The sequence below is a fragment of the Aquila chrysaetos genome, chromosome 15 (assembly GCF_900496995.4).
Source record: "Aquila chrysaetos chrysaetos chromosome 15, bAquChr1.4, whole genome shotgun sequence".
NCBI classification, from domain to species: domain Eukaryota; kingdom Metazoa; phylum Chordata; class Aves; order Accipitriformes; family Accipitridae; genus Aquila; species Aquila chrysaetos.
Genome location: NC_044018.1, coordinates 6,712,320 through 6,721,459, shown reverse-complemented (window position 1 = coordinate 6,721,459; position 9,140 = coordinate 6,712,320).

Genomic DNA, 9,140 nt, shown 5'->3' with positions numbered 1-9,140 from the left:
GCAGTGAGACAGTCCAGAGCATGTCGGTCCTTTTGGTATGAAACCATCCGGCCTTCAGCACTACTGGCAGTTCTAAATATATTACTTAAGTCAGATGTATAATGAGACATTTCATTACTTCCTTCCTTCTCAGCACATTACAACAAAGTGAATCAGGATTTGCTGTCCCTGTTAGGAGAAAAGGTTAATTCTTTGCTCTCTGCCAGGATCACTAGGACAACAGAAATATCTCTTTGCTGTCGCTGTGCACGTTAGAGCAGTGCAGTTCACTTGATGGTCATGACACTCCTTGATGACAGGACAGGCTTGTGAGATACCTGCTACATCACCCTTCTAGTGACCCATGGCATTTAATGTTTTATATTGGATATAGTTGTACTGAGATGCCCCAGCCAACTTCAGAGCCCCACAATGTTCAGTGCTGTACAAACTGATTAAGCTTTGCCATGCAAAGACAGAACACAGGATATAGGAAAAAAAGACGATAGGACTCCTCTGAGGTCCTGCAAACCTTTCCTAATCTAAACCAGATTAATCCAAACCTAGGCATAGCTTGCATTTACTCATGCCTGCTCAAATATCAAGAGTTCAGGCTTTTTTCGTTCCCTTCAAAATTTGTATGTCCAGCCTCAGCATCAGTCTGCACTCTGGCAAATCAAATTGTTGTTGGATGATGCTGTTGCTGAACCATGCCTGTCAGCTCTTATCTTGAAGACCAAAGAGCCATTCCATTTTGCATAATATAATGACACATAGATTGCAGCGAGGTCTTTCCACAAAGAGTAGTGTCCCTCTCACTTCACTGGAAATGACAGCAATGTAGATACCTGCTCCTGATCTAGTCTTCAAGGCTCCCATTAGTCAACAGAGAGAATAAGCATCTATAGTCTGAGCCAGTTTAGGTACTTTCTTCTGAGCTGTTTTAGATATTTGTCTAACCGTTCTCTGGAGTGCCCATTTCTCTCCAGTTCCCAACGTGACAGCAAAATCTGCCCCAGGCTTTCTTGAAGGTTTTCAACTGATCTTGATGTTGAACAGGAACAGTTCTGAAACCTTGGAAACTACCATGCAGGTGGAAGCCATCTTCCACCCACCAGCAAACCCACCAGCAAACCACAATACAGATGGGAATAAAAGTCAGGAAAACAAGATTCAACAATAAATATACTATGAGCGCTTTCTATAGACTTTAAAAAATAATTACTTAGGTGCTCTACTTTAAAGAAATAATCGTTCTGTCACTCTAATCAAAGTATCACAGCAGCATTTTCTTTCCTAGATGTCCTAACCATCATATTTTACTCATCCCAGCCATCAGAAGGAGATAAATAGGAAATATGGATCACACTCATTAATTGAAAGCACATAAAGATGGGGTGCACAGCCCAAGCTCCCTCTGTCTTTCTCTCCTTCCCTGTGCAAAAATGTGTATAACAGTGAGCATGAAAGTGAGGTGTATTCAGCAGTGAAATGTCCATATGTCCCTTCTTGCTTTTATAGTATGAACTGGATGATGGTAGAGTAACTAAAAAGTGATCCTGAGTGGAGATATCAAGTTCCTAAAATAAATTCTTGCTGTGTCCAGAAAGAAGGATGCTGTTAGCTGTAGAGTCTGGAGTCCTATATACAATTTTCCATCTTAAGACATCCTCAGAAAGATCGTCCACATACACCCCACTCAGACCCTGAAACACAGAGAGACTAGCTGTTGTCAGCTACTTCTTCACTCAAGAAGGAGAAGCTGATACCTCCAGAAAGCAATACTTATCACAGATTGCACATCCCCTGTGCCATCTGATGGGTTGACATTGGGCCGCGGTACTGTAGCGTGTTGTTTTGCAAGAACATCAGAGATGGTGCAAAGCCAGGAGAGACAAAAGCAAGGAGGCCATTACAGTGTCCTTCATTTTATCAGCATAACCAGCACTGAGCCTTGGCGAACCATCCCCACCTTCCTGGGGTGCAGTCGTTTGGCTAGTGCATCAAAATCCCACTCTGGGAGCCCCAGTGTGAGGCAGCAGGACCTGCACAGCACAGTTTGGGGGTTATTGCAGGGGTAGCTGTCCTTCTGGATGCATGAGCCTGCCCAGATTTCTTCTGTGCCTTGACAAGGAGCCCCTGTGCCACAGCTGCACTGCTGGGGTGTTGCTGAGCACGAGCTCCATGTGGAAAGGCTCACCTATATTAATTTGCAGGGTAGCTCAGCACCCCTTAGCATGAAAGGCACCATAGCTGAAAGTCTGAGAAGCACAGATCACTGTGTGTAGTGACAACTGAGGCTCTTAGAACAGTTTACCCTAAAAAAAAAATGTAATTTCTTTCACTTCCACACCCCTGATAACCAAAAAAGTGTTTTCCTCATCTTGAAATTACACTCCCCAGCAGCTCTGTTAGCACCCCCGCCCAAGTGTCTCTTGCATCCACTTTCCCCCCCACCGCGGGAAGTCACTTTGAAAATATTTCCCAGGTTCCTTCCTGGCCAGAGGTCATCTCCGTGTTTTGGACCAGCAAGAATCACCATGTTCTCTGACACAACAAACAGAGAAGGAAGATCTGCCCTGCCCATCCAGCACAGCGCTTTCAGGCTTGTGTTTTTTAGCTGGAACTCCACCCCGTGCTGGTGGAGAAGGGATCGGTTCCCACTGATCGCAGGAAAGGGAGGTCACGGGGTTTGCTTGATTAAATCACCACAAGCCAAAAGGTTCTCTCTCTCGCTTACTGAGAATTGCTCACAGGCTGTTTAATTTGTTCCAAAAAGAAAAGCAAAACAAAAAACAAACCCCGAGCCCAACAACCAAGAGCACACACGGAAAAGCAGGTGTGTCTCGAGCTCTTGGGCAAACAAAGGGCAGAGACTGAGGCAGGAGTTGACACTTGGATGGGAAGTTTCCTTCCCAGCACAGGAGGACAAGTTTGGAAAAGACTCGGACACGACCAGCACTTGTTGTCCTACAGGTATGGATGATGTGGGTGAAATGTAGCATCGGTCTCCTTGTGCGGTTTAACAGTTTGGGGCAGGTGAAGGTGGCTTGAAGGAATTTTCAGGGCCAGATTCTGGCACTGCGGTGCAAGCTTTACATGACCGGTAAACCTGCCGCAGGTTTCTACAGGGAGAACAGTGATCGGCACATGTTTCATTTTGTGATGATTAGTTGACATTTTTCTGTAGGATGCTTTTGGCTTTTCAGGGTATGAATTAAGCCATTCAAGCTTCTGTCAAAGTGCTACTGTCTGTTAGCTTGGCTAGTGAATTTTAATAGAGGTTATGATTAATCTAGTTTAAGCTCGGGGCTGCAGAGGTAGAGGGACATGCACGGAAATACTCTGCTAATCTGGACTGCATTTATTACCTCCTAAGGCATGCTACATAGTTTCAGAAAAAAACAGATCAACTGCAATAACATTTGGATTTATTATAACTTTGTTTTATGCTTATGGGGGCTGGGATTTGCAAAGCAGATAACAGGCACTGTATTTTTGTCAGCTGTATAAAATGGTGGGTTTGTTTCTTTTAAGAGCAATCTCTTGCATCCCCCTTCAGTTTCATATTAGGTGATGCTTGCTGACAGGGGAGAGGGACTTGGGGCACCCGTGGCCACAGGCTGAGACACTGCTGTGTGCTGTCTTTGAGTGTCACATTTATCTTGTTTCCATTCTTTTCTACCTGTGTTTATTGCTGCTTAAATGAAAGCCAGTTTTATAGTGTTATGTTGGAGTGCTGTTGGCAGCGCTCAGTGTCAGGGGGATACAAGGATGCTTTCTGATGCTTTCACCTCCATTGATGTCTATAAACCCAAAAGTCCTGCTCCATCCAAACATCCCAGTGCAGCAGTATCCACTGGTTGCTTAAATGATCATGATTCAGAAAAAACTCTCTCTTTCCTTGTCAGTGGGAAAGTGATGCTCACCTACGTGCATAAGGAGCTTTCAGATTTGGGGAAGAAAACTGTTATTGTTTGAATGCTGTAACTCGCTTTCAGTGACAGTTTTATGGGAGGCGATGAGCTTGTAACAGGCAAGGGAATAGCAAGGGAAAGGACACTGGGAATTTGAAAGCCGGAGGCTCCTTTTCTCCATCACTTGCTGTTGCATGGTGAAAATGGCATTTCTCAACCTGTAGATCTTCCTCTCACCCAGAAAATTCCTCATCTATTTGTGTCACCTTATCTGTCTTGCGATGTCTGGCAACATTGCAGAACGAATTGATACATAAGGAAATTTAGGAGCAAATCTTCAGCATCTGTGTAGCTGTGACACTTGACTGAATTCAGTAATGGCTCGGCCAACTCAGCAGGAACCCTGTGTGAGTATTTGGCATTTGTCATTATTTAACTTCCCTAGATTCCTCCGAGTTCGCCTCCGGTGATCCAGGTTTAAAAAACAAACAAAGAGAACATGCGTAGGCTCTGGGAAGATATCTTTGTCCTAAGCTCCTTGATTATTTTTATTTTTTTAACACCTCTTAGACAGGCTTAATAAAGCAGTTTTCCAAAGTCTCAATTGAAGACGTGGGAAATTCCTCAAACTAGGCAGAGCTTCCTCTCATTGTTAAAACACAAAAGACCAGCGCAGCCCTTACTAGAGTTCCTTTTTTAACCCATTCATCTTGATCAAGAAAGCCTCCCTGCTGTTGCCACCGTTCATGGCTGCAATTCACAGTTTGCCAGAAGAAACAAGGGCTTACAGTAGGCAAGCATGGATGTGAATAGCATCATCCATGAGGGCATCATTAGTTTGGGGGCTATATTTGCACATTGTAAATTAAATGTACTTGACCTTGAAACTGAAATGATTTGCTGCTGGAATTAATCTCAGCCTTGTGTAAGAATCATGGCTTTCTAAGACCAAATGGGATGAATCTACAGTAAAAGCAAACTCGTTTCGGAAAACCATTGCCAGTTTTTCACGGAACGGTTTCTTAGGGCTGTGACCTCAAAGAGGTGTCCAATTGCCATCTGGGAGCTGATCCACTGTAATTTCATGATTATGCAGAGTTTTTTTCTCAAATAATCTTGCATGTTGCTCAGCCTGCCTATGGGCAGTTACCACCCATCAACTAATCTGATCCAGCACCTGGTGTGTGTGGTAACGAAGCAGCAGCTCGTCCCCCTTATCTGTGCTCGGCAGCATCCCGCCTGAGGACCGAGCCAGCGCTGGGTGAGGGCAGAACCTGCGATGGTGGCCCTGCGGTGGGCTGGAGGGGTTGTGTTAGGAATGTGGGTGAGATGGAAGGCACAAGGTGGGTGTGCAGGAACAGGGAGTATGGGAAGGAGCTTGCAAAAGATGATTTGCAATGGCATGTTTCTCTCTGACGGAGGAATGAGCCACTCCGTGTTTTTTGCAGGAAAAAACAGTTCCTGCAGAGCAGCTAAGTCACTGTAGCAGGTTGTCTAGTAATTACAGTGCTATATTTGCATGTTATAATGCTGCACCAGTGGACTTTGTTAAGGAATTTTTGACTACATTTGCAGCCTATTCTGAGGGCTTGTCTGCTTACAGTGGTGGCCTGTAAGAGAGGTTTCACTCGTACAACCATCCCATGACATGACATGGATGTTGTAACCTTAATCCATCATTCCTGCTCTCAGCCCATATTTTTTCTCCAAACTTCAGTTTATCCATGGAAGCCTGTGATGAATTCTGCCCCAAAGCCCTCCCCTCTCCATCATAACTCCCATCTGAGCAAGCCAAACAAGATGGGTGTACTGGGTCTGGCTGGGATGCAGTTAACTTTCTTCATAACAGCCCATAAGGTGCTGTGTTTTGGATTTGTGGCTAAAACAGTGTCGATGGCACACCAATGTTTTGGCTATTGCTGAGCAGTGCTTGCACAGCATCAAGGCTTTCTTTTTCCCACTCCATAGTGAGTGGACTGGGGGTTGGGAGGGGTTACAGCTGGGAAAGCTGTCTTGAATTCACAAAAAAGATATTTCAAACCATATAACATCATGTTCAGCAATAAAAAACAGGGGTGGGGGTCAGGGTTGTCTTCCAAGGTGGCCATTGCTTGGAGACTTGTGGGCATCTGTCTGCTTGTGGGAGGTGGTGAGTGATTGCCTTCACATCACTTGTTTTTTCTTTCCTCTTTCTTTCCCTTATTAACCTGTATATATCTCAACCCACTAGCTTTCTCACTTTTTCTCTTCCTATTCTCTCCCCCATCCCGCTGGCAGGTGGGGAGTGAGTGGCTGTGTGGGTGCTTAGCTGCAGGGCAGGGTCAACCCACCACAACAGGATATCCAGCCCATCTTTTAGACACCTTCTAATGGACCACTTTTGAATAAACAGAAGGCTTTCCCAGCCCAGAAAAAAACCCTTTAACTCCCTTGTGTCATCTCAATCAGCTGATTTACACAAAGTAGTATTTATTTTAGGAAGAGGTCACCTAAAATTGACCACTCCTGGCATTGAAATCCTTCCTTCTGGCTGAAAGGGGAGCTGTGTCTCATTTGCCTTCTAGGTGTTGCTACAGCTCTCACTTTATCAGGCTGTTAGCGCAAGCACTGATGAGTTGTTATTCCTGCCCCAGGATCTCTCTAAAAACCCTGTGAAGTAGGGACAGGTAACACCAACCTTGTTTGGCAGCGAGAACAGAAGCACAGAAGTAGCAAGGGTTTGCTTACATAGTTGGCTGCTGCCAACCCAGGCTCTACTTAAACCCACCTCAACAGGAGAGAAGATCTTGTGGCAGGCCAGGTTTGAGGTTGTCTGTGAGTAGCAGAGCTGTATGTATTCCCCATTTAAATCGTAATTTGAAACATTAATTTCCAAATGCCTTCCCCAAAAACATAACAGAGCTGTGATCTAGTATGTAATTTACTGTCCTCGGAAATTCCTCAAAACAGCAGAGCTTCCCCCAATTGTTCATGCACAGAGGAAAAGCTCTACTAGAGTTCCTGCTTCAGCTCGCTCCTGTGACCATTGGCTTGGCCCTCGACAACCATCAGGCTGAGTGTGTAAAAACCATCTTCATTCCAAAGCTGTCTCTACGTGCCTTATGACAGGCTCTTCACAGCGTACCCCTTGCTCCTGAAATTGTTTTACTGTTCCTTCTTGAGGGAGAAATTCTTTAAATTCCTGCATGGGGTCCCTAAAATCTGAGTCCAACGATCCTATGGCTGAGATCCTGGATGAGCCTGTGCATGTCTCAAGTCTCTCCAGCTGTAAAACAGGACCGATGACACTTCCTTCCTTCCTCTCACTATCCATCCTGTTTCAAGCCTACAGCTTAAAAAGTCCAATTGCTGTTCATAAGTAGTAATGGTCCCTTATCTCAGTAAGGACACACAAGATGTTGGAATCACTGAATCATAGAATGGTTTGGGTTGGAAGGGACCACAAAGATCATCTAGTTCCAACCCCCCTGCCATGGGCAGGGACACCTTCCACTAGACCAGGTTGCTCAAAGCCCCATCCAACCTGGCCTTGGACACTGCCAGGGATGCGGCATCCACAACGTCTCTGGGCAACCTGTTCCAGTGCCTCACCACCCTCACAGTGAAGAATTTTTTCCTACTATCTTATCTAAATCTACCCTCTTTCAGTTTCAAGCCATTACCCCTCATCCTATCACTACACTCCCTGATAAAGACTCCCTCCCCATCTTTCCTGTAGGCCCCCTTTAGGTACTGGCAGGCTGCTGTAAGGTCTCTCCAGAGCCTTCTCTTCTCCAGGCTGAACAACCTCGACTCTCTCAGCCTGTCCTCATAGAGGAGGCTCTCCAGCCCCCTGATCATCTTCATGGCCCTCCTCTGGACCCGCTTGAGCACGTCTGTGTCTTTCTTATGTTGGGGACCACAGAGCTGAACACAGTACTCCAGGTGGGGTCTCATACGAGTGGAGTAGAGGAGGACAATCACCTCCCTTACATCTTTTTTGTCAGCCCCCTTTAGGTACTGGCAGGCTGCTGTAAGGTGTCCCTGGAGCCTTCTCTTCTCCAGGCTGAACAACCCCAACTCTCTCAGCCTGTCCTCATAGGGCAGGTGTTCTGTGCTATTAATGAAAATCTGTTGCAAAAGCTGCCTGCTTTTTTCCGAAATGCCTTATTTCTGAACAGCCTTGCAATAGTGGCTACAGCAGTGTTTTAGCATCATAGTACCAAACTTGGCGAAGGCTTAATCTATCTGACAGCAGTTAAGGGAGTCTTCCCTTGTCCCTAACATAAGTGCAGATGCTTTTGAGGGTGTTGAAGCAGAGGAGGTTCCTAGTGAAGTAAGACTTAGCCTGCCTGTACAGTCAGCAGAGAGAAACACAAGTGCCTCTGAAGATTTGCCATGGGACATGCCCCCAAAGTTAGGCACCAACCTTGTCCCATTGAGGGCAGAGGAGCTGAAGAATATTCCTCATCTTGAAATGTGCATTTTACCATAGGCCATGCTAGGATTAGAAGAAACACATGCAACAGCAACAGCGTAGCGTGAGAGGCTGAAGTTTTTCCCTAACCCTGAGGCCATCTGTCAAGGCACAGCTCGCCTCCATACGCGTGAACTCTCCTTTTCCCTCTAAAACAAGGCAGCCTAGGCTGTGCTGCTGACTGAGAACAGCCCCTGGCCCATACTGTTCTTTCAAGCATTTCTGTGAATCTTGGCATTGGCATTGGCATTGATAGGGAACAGGCTAAGTATTGACTAGGTCTCCTAGAAAAACAGGACAGAAAGAGACCTGAGCGGGTTATGTACTCCAGCCCTACATCTCATGGAAGGTGTTTGTTTAAGCTCTCCGAAGGCACCCTGGGGCCTGAGAAATGCCACTCCTCTACCCAGCTCGGTGTTGGATCTCATGAGCAAACCTGCCACCAGGTGCAAGTTGTCTTGCATCGCGATGCTTTTATGCCATGTGAGCCCAACATGCACCATAGGCGTTCACAAGGCTGGAACATCCCTGGTCTAAATCTGAAGCATGATGTTATTTTGAACCAGGCTGAACATCTGTCTGAAGTCTAATATTCCTTAAAGTCTTCTGAACATTAGCAAAACAAACTAGTCCCATCTATGTTGCTGATATTCTATCTTGATTTCACACCTAATGCCAATGATGAAGATGAAAGAGCTCTGATGATTTTGAAAACATTGTAGACAAGTGTAACCTTCAAAGAAGTTAAATACTAGCACTATTTAGCATTTCTGAGTTATCCTGTGCTC